The following is a 12,809-nucleotide window of genomic DNA, read 5'->3' on the forward strand; positions in this document are numbered from 1 at the left end:
TTGTGTTCTGTGAAATCATCTCACAGAGTTACAGCTTTCCCCTCAAGAAGCCTTTCGCTAAGACAGTTCTTGTGGAATTGGCAAAGTGATATTTGGAAGCCCATAGAGGGCTATGGTGAAAAAGGAAATATCCTCAAATGAAATCTGGAAAAAAGCTTTCTGAGAAACTGTTTAGTGTTCTGTTAATTCATCTCACAGAGTTACATCTGTATTTCGTGGATCTCTTTGCTAGCCTTATTTCTGTGGAATCTGAGAACAGATATTTCGGATCCCTTTGAAGACTATAGGGCCAAAGGAAATATCCTCCGATAACAAAGAGAAAGAAGCTTTCTGAGAAACTTCTTTGTGTTCTTTGAAATCATCTCACAGAGTTACAGCTTTCCCCTCAAGAAGCCTTTCGCTAAGACAGTTCTTGTGGAATTGGCAAAGTGATATTTGGAAGCCCATAGAGGGCTATGGTGAAAAAGGAAATATCCTCAAATGAAATCTGGAAAGAAGCTTTCTGAGAAACTGCTTAGTGTTCTGTTAATTCATCTCACAGAGTTACATCTTTATTTCGTGGATCTCTTTGCTAGCCTTATTTCTGTGGAATCTGAGAACAGATATTTCGGATCCCTTTGTAGACTATAGGGCCAAAGGAAATATCCTCCGATAACAAAGAGAAAGAAGCTTTCTGAGAAACTTCTTTGTGTTCTGTGAAATCATCTCACAGAGTTACAGCTTTCCCCTCAAGAAGCCTTTCGCTAAGACAGTTCTTGTGGAATTGGCAAAGTGATATTTGGAAGCCCATAGAGGGCTATGGTGAAAAAGGAAATATCCTCAAATGAAATCTGGAAAGAAGCTTTCTGAGAAACTGCTTAGTGTTCTGTTAATTCATCTCACAGAGTTACATCTGTATTTCGTGGATCTCTTTGCTAGCCTTATTTCTGTGGAATCTGAGAACCGATATTTCGGATCCCTTTGTAGACTATAGGGCCAAAGGAAATATCCTCCGATAACAAAGAGAAAGAAGCTTTCTGAGAAACTTCGTTGTGTTCTGTGAAATCATCTCACAGAGTTGCAGCTTTCCCCTCAAGAAGCCTTTCGCAAAGACAGTTCATGTGGAATTGGAAAAGTGATATTTGGAAGCCCATAGAGGGCTATGGTGGAAAAGGAAATATCCTCAGATGAAATCTGGAAAGAAGCTTTCTGAGAAACTGCTTAGTGTTCTGTTAATTCATCTCACAGAGTTACATCTGTATTTCGTGGATCTCTTTGCTAGCCTTATTTCTGTGGAATCTGAGAACAGATATTTCGGATCCCTATGAAGACTATAGGGCCAAAGGAAATATCCTCCGATAACAAAGAGAAAGAAGCTTTCTGAGAAACTTCTTTGTGTTCTGTGAAATCATCTCACAGAGTTACAGCTTTCCCCTCAAGAAGCCTTTCGCTAAGACAGTTCTTGTGGAATTGGCAAAGTGATATTTGGAAGCCCAGAGAGGGCTATGGTGAAAAAGGAAATATCCTCAAATGAAATCTGGAAAGAAGCTTTCTGAGAAACTGCTTAGTGTTCTGTTAATTCATCTCACAGAGTTACATCTGTATTTCGTGGATCTCTTTGCTAGCCTTATTTCTGTGGAATCTGAGAACAGATATTTCGGATCCCTTTGAAGACTATAGGGACAAAGGAAATATCCTCCGATAACAAAGAGAAAGAAGCTTTCTGAGAAACTTCTTTGTGTTCTGTGAAATCATCTCACAGAGTTACAGCTTTCCCCTCAAGAAGCCTTTCGCTAAGACAGTTCTTGTGGTATTGGCAAAGTGATATTTGGAAGCCCATAGAGGGCTATGGTGAAAAAGGAAATATCCTCAAATGATATCTGGAAAGAAGATTTCTGAGAAACTGCTTAGTGTTCTGTTAATTCATTTCACAGAGTTACATCTGTATTTCGTGGATCTCTTTGCTAGCCTTATTTCTGTGGAATCTGAGAACAGATATTTCGGATCCCTTTGAAGACTATAGGGCCAAAGGGAATATCCTCCGATAACAAAGAGAAAGAAGCTTTCTGAGAAACTTCTTTGTGTTCTGTGAAATCATCTCACAGAGTTACAGCTTTCCCCTCAAGAAGCCTTTCGCTAAGACAGTTCTTGTGGAATTGGCAAAGTGATATTTGGAAGCCCATAGAGGGCTATGGTGAAAAAGGAAATATCCTCAAATGAAATCTGGAAAGAAGCTTTCTGAGAAACTGTTTAGTATTCTGTTAATTCATCTCACAGAGTTACATCTGTATTTCGTGGATCTCTTTGCTAGCCTTATTTCTGTGGAATCTGAGAACAGATATTTCGGATCCCTTTGAAGACTATAGGGCCAAAGGAAATATCCTCCGATAACAAAGAGAAAGAAGCTTTCTGAGAAACTTCTTTGTGTTCTGTGAAATCATCTCACAGAGTTGCAGCTTTCCCCTCAAGAAGCCTTTCGCTAAGACAGTTCTTGTGGAATTGGCAAAGTGATATTTGGAAGCCCATAGAGGGCTATGGTGAAAAAGGAAATATCCTCAAATGAAATCTGGAAAGAAGATTTCTGAGAAACTGCTTAGTGTTCTGTTAATTCATCTCACAGAGTTACATCTGTATTTCGTGGATCTCTTTGCTAGCCTTATTTCTGTGGAATCTGAGAACAGATATTTCGGATCCCTTTGAAGACTATAGGGCCAAAGGAAATATCCTCCGATAACAAAGAGAAAGAAGCTTTCTGAGAAACTTCGTTGTGTTCTATGAAATCATCTCACAGAGTTACAGCTTTCCCCTCACGGAGCCTTTCGCTAAGACAGTTCTTTTGAAATTGACAAAGTGATATTTGGAAGCCCATAGAGGGCTATGGTGAAAAAGGAAATATCCTCAGATGAAATCTGGAAAGAAGCTTTCTGATAAACTGCTTAGTGTTCTGTTAATTCATCTCACAGAGTTACATCTGTATTTCGTGGATCTCTTTGCTAGCCTTATTTCTGTGGAATCTGAGAACAGATATTTCAGATCCCTTTGAAGACTATAGGGCCAAAGGAAATATCCTCTGATAACAAAGAGAAAGAAGCTTTCTGAGAAACTTCTTTGTGTTCTGTGAAATCATCTCACAGAGTTACAGCTTTCCCCTCAAGAAGCCTTTTGCTAAGACAGTTCTTGTGGAATTGGCAAAGTGATATTTGGAAGCCCATAGAGGGCTATGGTGAAAAAGGAAATATCCTCAAATGAAATATGGAAAGAAGCTTTCTGAGAAACTGTTTAGTGTTCTGTTAATTCATCTCACAGAGTTACATCTGTATTTCGTGGATCTCTTTGCTAGCCTTATTTCTGTGGAATCTGAGAACAGATATTTCGGATCCCTTTGAAGACTATAGGGCCAAAGGAAATATCCTCCGATAACAAAGAGAAAGAAGCTTTCTGAGAAACTTCTTTGTGTTCTGTGAAATCATCTCACAGAGTTACATCTTTCCCCTCAAGAAGCCTTTCGCTAAGACAGTTCTTGTGGAATTGGCAAAGTGATATTTGGAAGCCCATAGAGGGCTATGGTGAAAAAGGAAATATCCTCAAATGAAATCTGGAAAGAAGCTTTCTGAGAAACTGCTTAGTGTTCTGTTAATTCATCTCACAGAGTTACATCTGTATTTCGTGGATCTCTTTGCTAGCCTTATTTCTGTGGAATCTGAGAACAGATATTTCGGATCCCTTTGAAGACTATAGGGCCAAAGGAAATATCCTCCGATAACAAAGAGAAAGAAGCTTTCTGAGAAACTTCGTTGTGTTCTATGAAATCATCTCACAGAGTTACAGCTTTCCCCTCACGGAGCCTTTCGCTAAGACAGTTCTTTTGAAATTGACAAAGTGATATTTGGAAGCCCATAGAGGGCTATGGTGAAAAAGGAAATATCCTCAGATGAAATCTGGAAAGAAGCTTTCTGATAAACTGCTTAGTGTTCTGTTAATTCATCTCACAGAGTTACATCTGTATTTCGTGGATCTCTTTGCTAGCCTTATTTCTGTGGAATCTGAGAACAGATATTTCGGATCCCTTTGAAGACTATAGGGCCAAAGGGAATATCCTCCGATAACAAAGAGAAAGAAGCTTTCTGAGAAACTTCTTTGTGTTCTGTGAAATCATCTCACAGAGTTACAGCTTTCCCCTCAAGAAGCCTTTCGCTAAGACAGTTCTTGTGGAATGGGCAAAGTGATATTTGGAAGCCCATAGAGGGCTATGGTGAAAAAGGAAATATCCTCAAATGAAATCTGGAAAGAAGCTTTCTGAGAAACTGTTTAGTGTTCTGTTAATTCATCTCACAGAGTTACATCTGTATTTCGTGGATCTCTTTGCTAGCCTTATTTCTGTGGAATCTGAGAACAGATATTTCGGATCCCTTTGAAGACTATAGGGCCAAAGGAAATATCCTCCGATAACAAAGAGAAAGAAGCTTTCTGAGAAACTTCTTTGTGTTCTGTGAAATCATCTCACAGAGTTGCAGCTTTCCCCTCAAGAAGCCTTTCGCTAAGACAGTTCTTGTGGAATTGGCAAAGTGATATTTGGAAGCCCATAGAGGGCTATGGTGAAAAAGGAAATATCCTCAAATGAAATCTGGAAAGAAGATTTCTGAGAAACTGCTTAGTGTTCTGTTAATTCATCTCACAGAGTTACATCTGTATTTCGTGGATCTCTTTGCTAGCCTTATTTCTGTGGAATCTGAGAACAGATATTTCGGATCCCTTTGAAGACTATAGGGCCAAAGGAAATATCCTCCGATAACAAAGAGAAAGAAGCTTTCTGAGAAACTTCGTTGTGTTCTATGAAATCATCTCACAGAGTTACAGCTTTCCCCTCACGGAGCCTTTCGCTAAGACAGTTCTTTTGAAATTGACAAAGTGATATTTGGAAGCCCATAGAGGGCTATGGTGAAAAAGGAAATATCCTCAGATGAAATCTGGAAAGAAGCTTTCTGATAAACTGCTTAGTGTTCTGTTAATTCATCTCACAGAGTTACATCTGTATTTCGTGGATCTCTTTGCTAGCCTTATTTCTGTGGAATCTGAGAACAGATTTTTCAGATCCCTTTGAAGACTATAGGGCCAAAGGAAATATCCTCCGATAACAAAGAGAAAGAAGCTTTCTGAGAAACTTCTTTGTGTTCTGTGAAATCATCTCACAGAGTTACAGCTTTCCCCTCAAGAAGCCTTTTGCTAAGACAGTTCTTGTGGAATTGGCAAAGTGATATTTGGAAGCCCATAGAGGGCTATGGTGAAAAAGGAAATATCCTCAAATGAAATATGGAAAGAAGCTTTCTGAGAAACTGTTTAGTGTTCTGTTAATTCATCTCACAGAGTTACATCTGTATTTCGTGGATCTCTTTGCTAGCCTTATTTCTGTGGAATCTGAGAACAGATATTTCGGATCCCTTTGAAGACTATGGGGCCAAAGGAAATATCCTCCGATAACAAAGAGAAAGAAGCTTTCTGAGAAACTTCTTTATGTTCTGTGAAATCATCTCACAGAGTTACAGCTTTCCCCTCAAGAAGCCTTTCGCTAAGACAGTTCTTGTGGAATTGGCAAAGTGATATTTGGAAGCCCATAGAGGGCTATGGTGAAAAAGGAAACATCCTCAAATGAAATCTGGAAAAAAGCTTTCTGAGAAACTGCTTAGTGTTCTGTTAATTCATCTCACAGAGTTACATGTGTATTTCGTGGATCTCTTTGCTAGCCTTATTTCTGTGGAATCTGAGAACCGATATTTCGGATCCCTTTGTAGACTATAGGGCCAAAGGAAATATCCTCCGATAACAAAGAGAAAGAAGCTTTCTGAGAAACTTCTTTGTGTTCTGTGAAATCATCTCACAGAGTTACAGCTTTCCCCTCAAGAAGCCTTTCGCTAAGACAGTTCTTGTGGAATTGGCAAAGTGATATTTGGAAGCCCATAGAGGGCTATGGTGAAAAAGGAAATATCCTCAAATGAAATCTGGAAAGAAGCTTTCTGAGAAACTGCTTAGTGTTCTGTTAATTCATCTCACAGAATTACATCTGTATTTCGTGGATCTCTTTGCTAGCCTTATTTCTGTGGAATCTGAGAACCGATATTTCGGATCCCTTTGTAGACTATAGGGCCAAAGGAAATATCCCCCGATAACAAAGAGAAAGAAGCTTTCTGAGAAACTTCGTTGTGTTCTGTGAAATCATCTCACAGAGTTGCAGCTTTCCCCTCAAGAAGCCTTTCGCAAAGACAGTTATTGTGGAATTGGAAAAGTGATATTTGGAAGGCCATAGAGGGCTATGTTGGAAAAGGAAATATCCTCAGATGAAATCTGGAAAGAAGCTTTCTGAGAAACTGCTTAGTGTTCTGTTAATTCATCTCAAAGAGTTACATCTGTATTTCGTGGATCTCTTTGCTAGCCTTATTTCTGTGGAATCTGAGAACAGATATTTCGGATCCCTATGAAGACTATAGGGCCAAAGGAAATATCCTCCGATAACAAAGAGAAAGAAGCTTTCTGAGAAACTTCTTTGTGTTCTGTGAAATCATCTCACAGAGTTACAGCTTTCCCCTCAAGAAGCCTTTCGCTAAGACAGTTCTTGTGGAATTGGCAAAGTGATATTTGGAAGCCCATAGAGGGCTATGGTGAAAAAGGAAATATCCTCAAATGAAATCTGGAAAAAAGCTTTCTGAGAAACTGCTTAGTGTTCTGTTAATTCATCTCACAGAGTTACATCTGTATTTCGTGGATCTCTTTGCTAGCCTTATTTCTGTGGAATCTGAGAACCGATATTTCGGATCCCTTTGTAGACTAAAGGGCCAAAGGAAATATCCTCCGATAACAAAGAGAAAGAAGGTTTCTGAGAAACTTCTTTGTGTTCTGTGAAATCATCTCACAGAGTTACAGCTTTCCCCTCAAGAAGCCTTTCGCTAAGACAGTTCTTGTGGAATTGACAAAGTGATATTTGGAAGCCCATAGAGGGCTATGGTGAAAAAGGAAATATCCTCAAATGAAATCTGGAAAGAAGCTTTCTGAGAAACTGCTTAGTGTTCTGTTAATTCATCTCACAGAGTTACATCTGTATTTCGTGGATCTCTTTGCTAGCCTTATTTCTGTGGAATCTGAGAACCGATATTTCGGATCCCTTTGTAGACTATAGGGCCAAAGGAAATATCCTCCGATAACAAAGAGAAAGAAGCTTTCTGAGAAACTTCGTTGTGTTCTGTGAAATCATCTCACAGAGTTGCAGCTTTCCCCTCAAGAAGCCTTTCGCAAAGACAGTTATTGTGGAATTGGAAAAGTGATATTTGGAAAGCCATAGAGGGCTATGGTGGAAAAGGAAATATCCTCAGATGAAATCTGGAAAGAAGCTTTCTGAGAAACTGCTTAGTGTTCTGTTAATTCATCTCACAGAGTTACATCTGTATTTCGTGGATCTCTTTGCTAGCCTTTTTTCTGTGGAATCTGAGAACAGATATTTCGGATCCCTTTGAAGACTATAGGGCCAAAGGAAATATCCTCCGATAACAAAGAGAAAGAAGCTTTCTGAGAAACTTCTTTGTGTTCTGTGAAATCATCTCACAGAGTTACAGCTTTCCCCTCAAGAAGCCTTTCTCTAAGACAGTTCTTGTGGAATTGGCAAAGTGATATTTGGAAGCCCATAGAGGGCTATGGTGAAAAAGGAAATATCCTCAGATGAAATCTGGAAAGAAGCTTTCTGAGAAACTGCTTAGTGTTCTGTTAATTCATCTCACAGAGTTACATCTGTATTTCGTGGATCTCTTTGCTAGCCTTATTTCTGTGGAATCTGAGAACAGATATTTCGGATCCCTTTGAAGACTATAGGGCCAAAGGAAATATCCTCCGATAACAAAGAGAAAGAAGCTTTCTGAGAAACTTCTTTGTGTTCTGTGAAATCATCTCACAGAGTTACAGCTTTCCCCTCAAGAAGCCTTTCGCTAAGACAGTTCTTGTGGAATTGGCAAAGTGATATTTGGAAGCCCATAGAGGGCTATGGTGAAAAAGGAAATATACTCAAATGAAATCTGGAAAGAAGCTTTCTGAGAAACTGTTTAGTGTTCTGTTAATTCATCTCACACAGTTACATCTGTATTTCGTGGATCTCTTTGCTAGCCTTATTTCTGTGGAATCTGAGAACAGATATTTCGGATCCCTTTGAAGACTATAGGGCCAAAGGAAATATCCTCCGATAACAAAGAGAAAGAAGCTTTCTGAGAAACTTCTTTATGTTCTGTGAAATCATCTCACAGAGTTACAGCTTTCCCCTCAAGAAGCCTTTCGCTAAGACAGTTCTTGTGGAATTGGCAAAGTGATATTTGGAAGCCCATAGAGGGCTATGGTGAAAAAGGAAACATCCTCAAATGAAATCTGGAAAAAAGCTTTCTGAGAAACTGCTTAGTGTTCTGTTAATTCATCTCACAGAGTTACATCTGTATTTCGTGGATCTCTTTGCTAGCCTTATTTCTGTGGAATCTGAGAACCGATATTTCGGATCCCTTTGTAGACTATAGGGCCAAAGGAAATATCCTCCGATAACAAAGAGAAAGAAGCTTTCTGAGAAACTTCTTTGTGTTCTGTGAAATCATCTCACAGAGTTACAGCTTTCCCCTCAAGAAGCCTTTCGCTAAGACAGTTCTTGTGGAATTGGCAAAGTGATATTTGGAAGCCCATAGAGGGCTATGGTGAAAAAGGAAATATCCTCAAATGAAATCTGGAAAGAAGCTTTCTGAGAAACTGCTTAGTGTTCTGTTAATTCATCTCACAGAATTACATCTGTATTTCGTGGATCTCTTTGCTAGCCTTATTTCTGTGGAATCTGAGAACCGATATTTCGGATCCCTTTGTAGACTATAGGGCCAAAGGAAATATCCCCCGATAACAAAGAGAAAGAAGCTTTCTGAGAAACTTCGTTGTGTTCTGTGAAATCATCTCACAGAGTTGCAGCTTTCCCCTCAAGAAGCCTTTCGCAAAGACAGCTATTGTGGAATTGGAAAAGTGATATTTGGAAGGCCATAGAGGGCTATGGTGGAAAAGGAAATATCCTCAGATGAAATCTGGAAAGAAGCTTTCTGAGAAACTGCTTAGTGTTCTGTTAATTCATCTCACAGAGTTACATCTGTATTTCGTGGATCTCTTTGCTAGCCTTATTTCTGTGGAATCTGAGAACAGATATTTCGGATCCCTATGAAGACTATAGGGCCAAAGGAAATATCCTCCGATAACAAAGAGAAAGAAGCTTTCTGAGAAACTTCTTTGTGTTCTGTGAAATCATCTCACAGAGTTACAGCTTTCCCCTCAAGAAGCCTTTCGCTAAGACAGTTCTTGTGGAATTGGCAAAGTGATATTTGGATGCCCATAGAGGGCTATGGTGAAAAAGGAAATATCCTCAAATGAAATCTGGAAAAAAGCTTTCTGAGAAACTGCTTAGTGTTCTGTTAATTCATCTCACAGAGTTACATCTGTATTTCGTGGATCTCTTTGCTAGCCTTATTTCTGTGGAATCTGAGAACCGATATTTCGGATCCCTTTGTAGACTATAGGGCCAAAGGAAATATCCTCCGATAACAAAGAGAAAGAAGGTTTCTGAGAAACTTCTTTGTGTTCTGTGAAATCATCTCACAGAGTTACAGCTTTCCCCTCAAGAAGCCTTTCGCTAAGACAGTTCTTGTGGAATTGACAAAGTGATATTTGGAAGCCCATAGTTGGCTATGGTGAAAAAGGAAATATCCTCAAATGAAATCTGGAAAGAAGCTTTCTGAGAAACTGCTTAGTGTTCTGTTAATTCATCTCACAGAGTTACATCTGTATTTCGTGGATCTCTTTGCTAGCCTTATTTCTGTGGAATCTGAGAACCGATATTTCGGATCCCTTTGTAGACTATAGGGCCAAAGGAAATATCTTCCGATAACAAAGAGAAAGAAGCTTTCTGAGAAACTTCGTTGTGTTCTGTGAAATCATCTCACAGAGTTGCAGCTTTCCCCTCAAGAAGCCTTTCGCAAAGACAGTTATTGTGGAATTGGAAAAGTGATATTTGGAAAGCCATAGAGGGCTATGGTGGAAAAGGAAATATCCTCAGATGAAATCTGGAAAGAAGCTTTCTGAGAAACTGCTTAGTGTTCTGTTAATTCATCTCACAGAGTTACATCTGTATTTCGTGGATCTCTTTGCTAGCTTTATTTCTGTGGAATCTGAGAACAGATATTTCGGATCCCTTTGAAGACTATAGGGCCAAAGGAAATATCCTCCGATAACAAAGAGAAAGAAGCTTTCTGAGAAACTTCTTTTTGTTCTGTGAAATCATCTCACAGAGTTACAGCTTTCCCCTCAAGAAGCCTTTCGCTAAGACAGTTGTTGTGGAATTGGCAAAGTGATATTTGGAAGCCCATAGAGGGCTATGGTGAAAAAGGAAATATCCTCAGATGAAATCTGGAAAGAAGCTTTCTGAGAAACTGCTTAGTGTTCTGTTAATTCATCTCACAGAGTTACATCTGTATTTCGTGGATCTCTTTGCTAGCCTTATTTCTGTGGAATCTGAGAACAGATATTTCGGATCCCTTTGAAGACTATAGGGCCAAAGGAAATATCCTCCGATAACAAAGAGAAAGAAGCTTTCTGAGAAACTTCTTTGTGTTCTGTGAAATCATCTCACAGAGTTACAGCTTTCCCCTCAAGAAGCCTTTCGCTAAGACAGTTCTTGTGGAATTGGCAAAGTGATATTTGGAAGCCCATAGAGGGCTATGGTGAAAAAGGAAATATCCTCAAATGAAATCTGGAAAGAAGCTTTCTGAGAAACTGTTTAGTGTTCTGTTAATTCATCTCACACAGTTACATCTGTATTTCGTGGATCTCTTTGCTAGCCTTATTTCTGTGGAATCTGAGAACAGATATTTCGGATCCCTTTGAAGACTATAGGGCCAAAGGAAATATCCTCCGATAACAAAGAGAAAGAAGCTTTCTGAGAAACTTCTTTGTGTTCTGTGAAATCATCTCACAGAGTTACAGCTTTCCCCTCAAGAAGCCTTTCGCTAAGACAGTTCTTGTGGAATTAGCAAAGTGATATTTGGAAGCCCTAGAGGGCTATGGTGAAAAAGGAAATATCCTCGAATGAAATCTGGAAAGAAGCTTTCTGAGAAACTGCTTAGTGTTCTGTTAATTCATCTCACAGAGTTACATCTGTATTTCATGGATCTCTTTGCTAGCCTTATTTCTGTGGAATCTGAGAACCGATATTTCGGATCCCTTTGTAGACTATAGGGCCAAAGGAAATATCCTCCGATAACAAAGAGAAAGAAGCTTTCTGAGAAACTTCGTTGTGTTCTGTGAAATCATCTCACAGAGTTACAGCTTTCCCCTCACGGAGCCTTTCGCTAAGACAGTTCTTTTGAAATTGGCAAAGTGATATTTGGAAGCCCATAGAGGGCTATGGTGAAAAAGGAAATATCCTCAAATGAAATCTGGAAAGAAGCTTTCTGAGAAACTGCTTAGTGTTCTGTTAATTCACCTCACAGAGTTACATCTGTATTTCGTGGATCTCTTTGCTAGCCTTATTTCTGTGGAATCTGAGAACCGATATTTCGGATCCCTTTGTAGACTATAGGGCCAAAGGAAATATCTTCCGATAACAAAGAGAAAGAAGCTTTCTGAGAAACTTCGTTGTGTTCTGTGAAATCATCTCACAGAGTTGCAGCTTTCCCCTCAAGAAGCCTTTCGCAAAGACAGTTATTGTGGAATTGGAAAAGTGATATTTGGAAAGCCATAGAGGGCTATGGTGGAAAAGGAAATATCCTCAGATGAAATCTGGAAAGAAGCTTTCTGAGAAACTGCTTAGTGTTCTGTTAATTCATCTCTCAGAGTTACATCTGTATTTCGTGGATCTCTTTGCTAGCCTTATTTCTGTGGAATCTGAGAACAGATATTTCGGATCCCTTTGAAGACTATAGGGCCAAAGGAAATATCCTCCGATAACAAAGAGAAAGAAGCTTTCTGAGAAACTTCTTTGTGTTCTGTGAAATCATCTCACAGAGTTACAGCTTTCCCCTCAAGAAGCCTTTCGCTAAGACAGTTCTTGTGGAATTGGCAAAGTGATATTTGGAAGCCCATAGAGGGCTATGGTGAAAAAGGAAATATCCTCAGATGAAATCTGGAAAGAAGCTTTCTGAGAAACTGCTTAGTGTTCTGTTAATTCATCTCACAGAGTTACATCTGTATTTCGTGGATCTCTTTGCTAGCCTTATTTCTGTGGAATCTGAGAACAGATATTTCGGATCCCTTTGAAGACTATAGGGCCAAAGGAAATATCCTCCGATAACAAAGAGAAAGAAGCTTTCTGAGAAACTTCTTTGTGTTCTGTGAAATCATCTCACAGAGTTACAGCTTTCCCCTCAAGAAGCCTTTCGCTAAGACAGTTCTTGTGGAATTGGCAAAGTGATATTTGGAAGCCCATAGAGGGCTATGGTGAAAAAGGAAATATCCTCAAATGAAATCTGGAAAGAAGCTTTCTGAGAAACTGTTTAGTGTTCTGTTAATTCATCTCACACAGTTACATCTGTATTTCGTGGATCTCTTTGCTAGCCTTATTTCTGTGGAATCTGAGAACAGATATTTCGGATCCCTTTGAAGACTATAGGGCCAAAGGAAATATCCTCCGATAACAAAGAGAAAGAAGCTTTCTGAGAAACTTCTTTGTGTTCTGTGAAATCATCTCACAGAGTTACAGCTTTCCCCTCAAGAAGCCTTTCGCTAAGACAGTTCTTGTGGAATTAGCAAAGTGATATTTGGAAGCCCTAGAGGGCTATGGTGAA

Source organism: Macaca mulatta, chromosome 14, assembly GCF_049350105.2.
Source record: "Macaca mulatta isolate MMU2019108-1 chromosome 14, T2T-MMU8v2.0, whole genome shotgun sequence".
In the NCBI taxonomy this organism is placed as follows: domain Eukaryota; kingdom Metazoa; phylum Chordata; class Mammalia; order Primates; family Cercopithecidae; genus Macaca; species Macaca mulatta.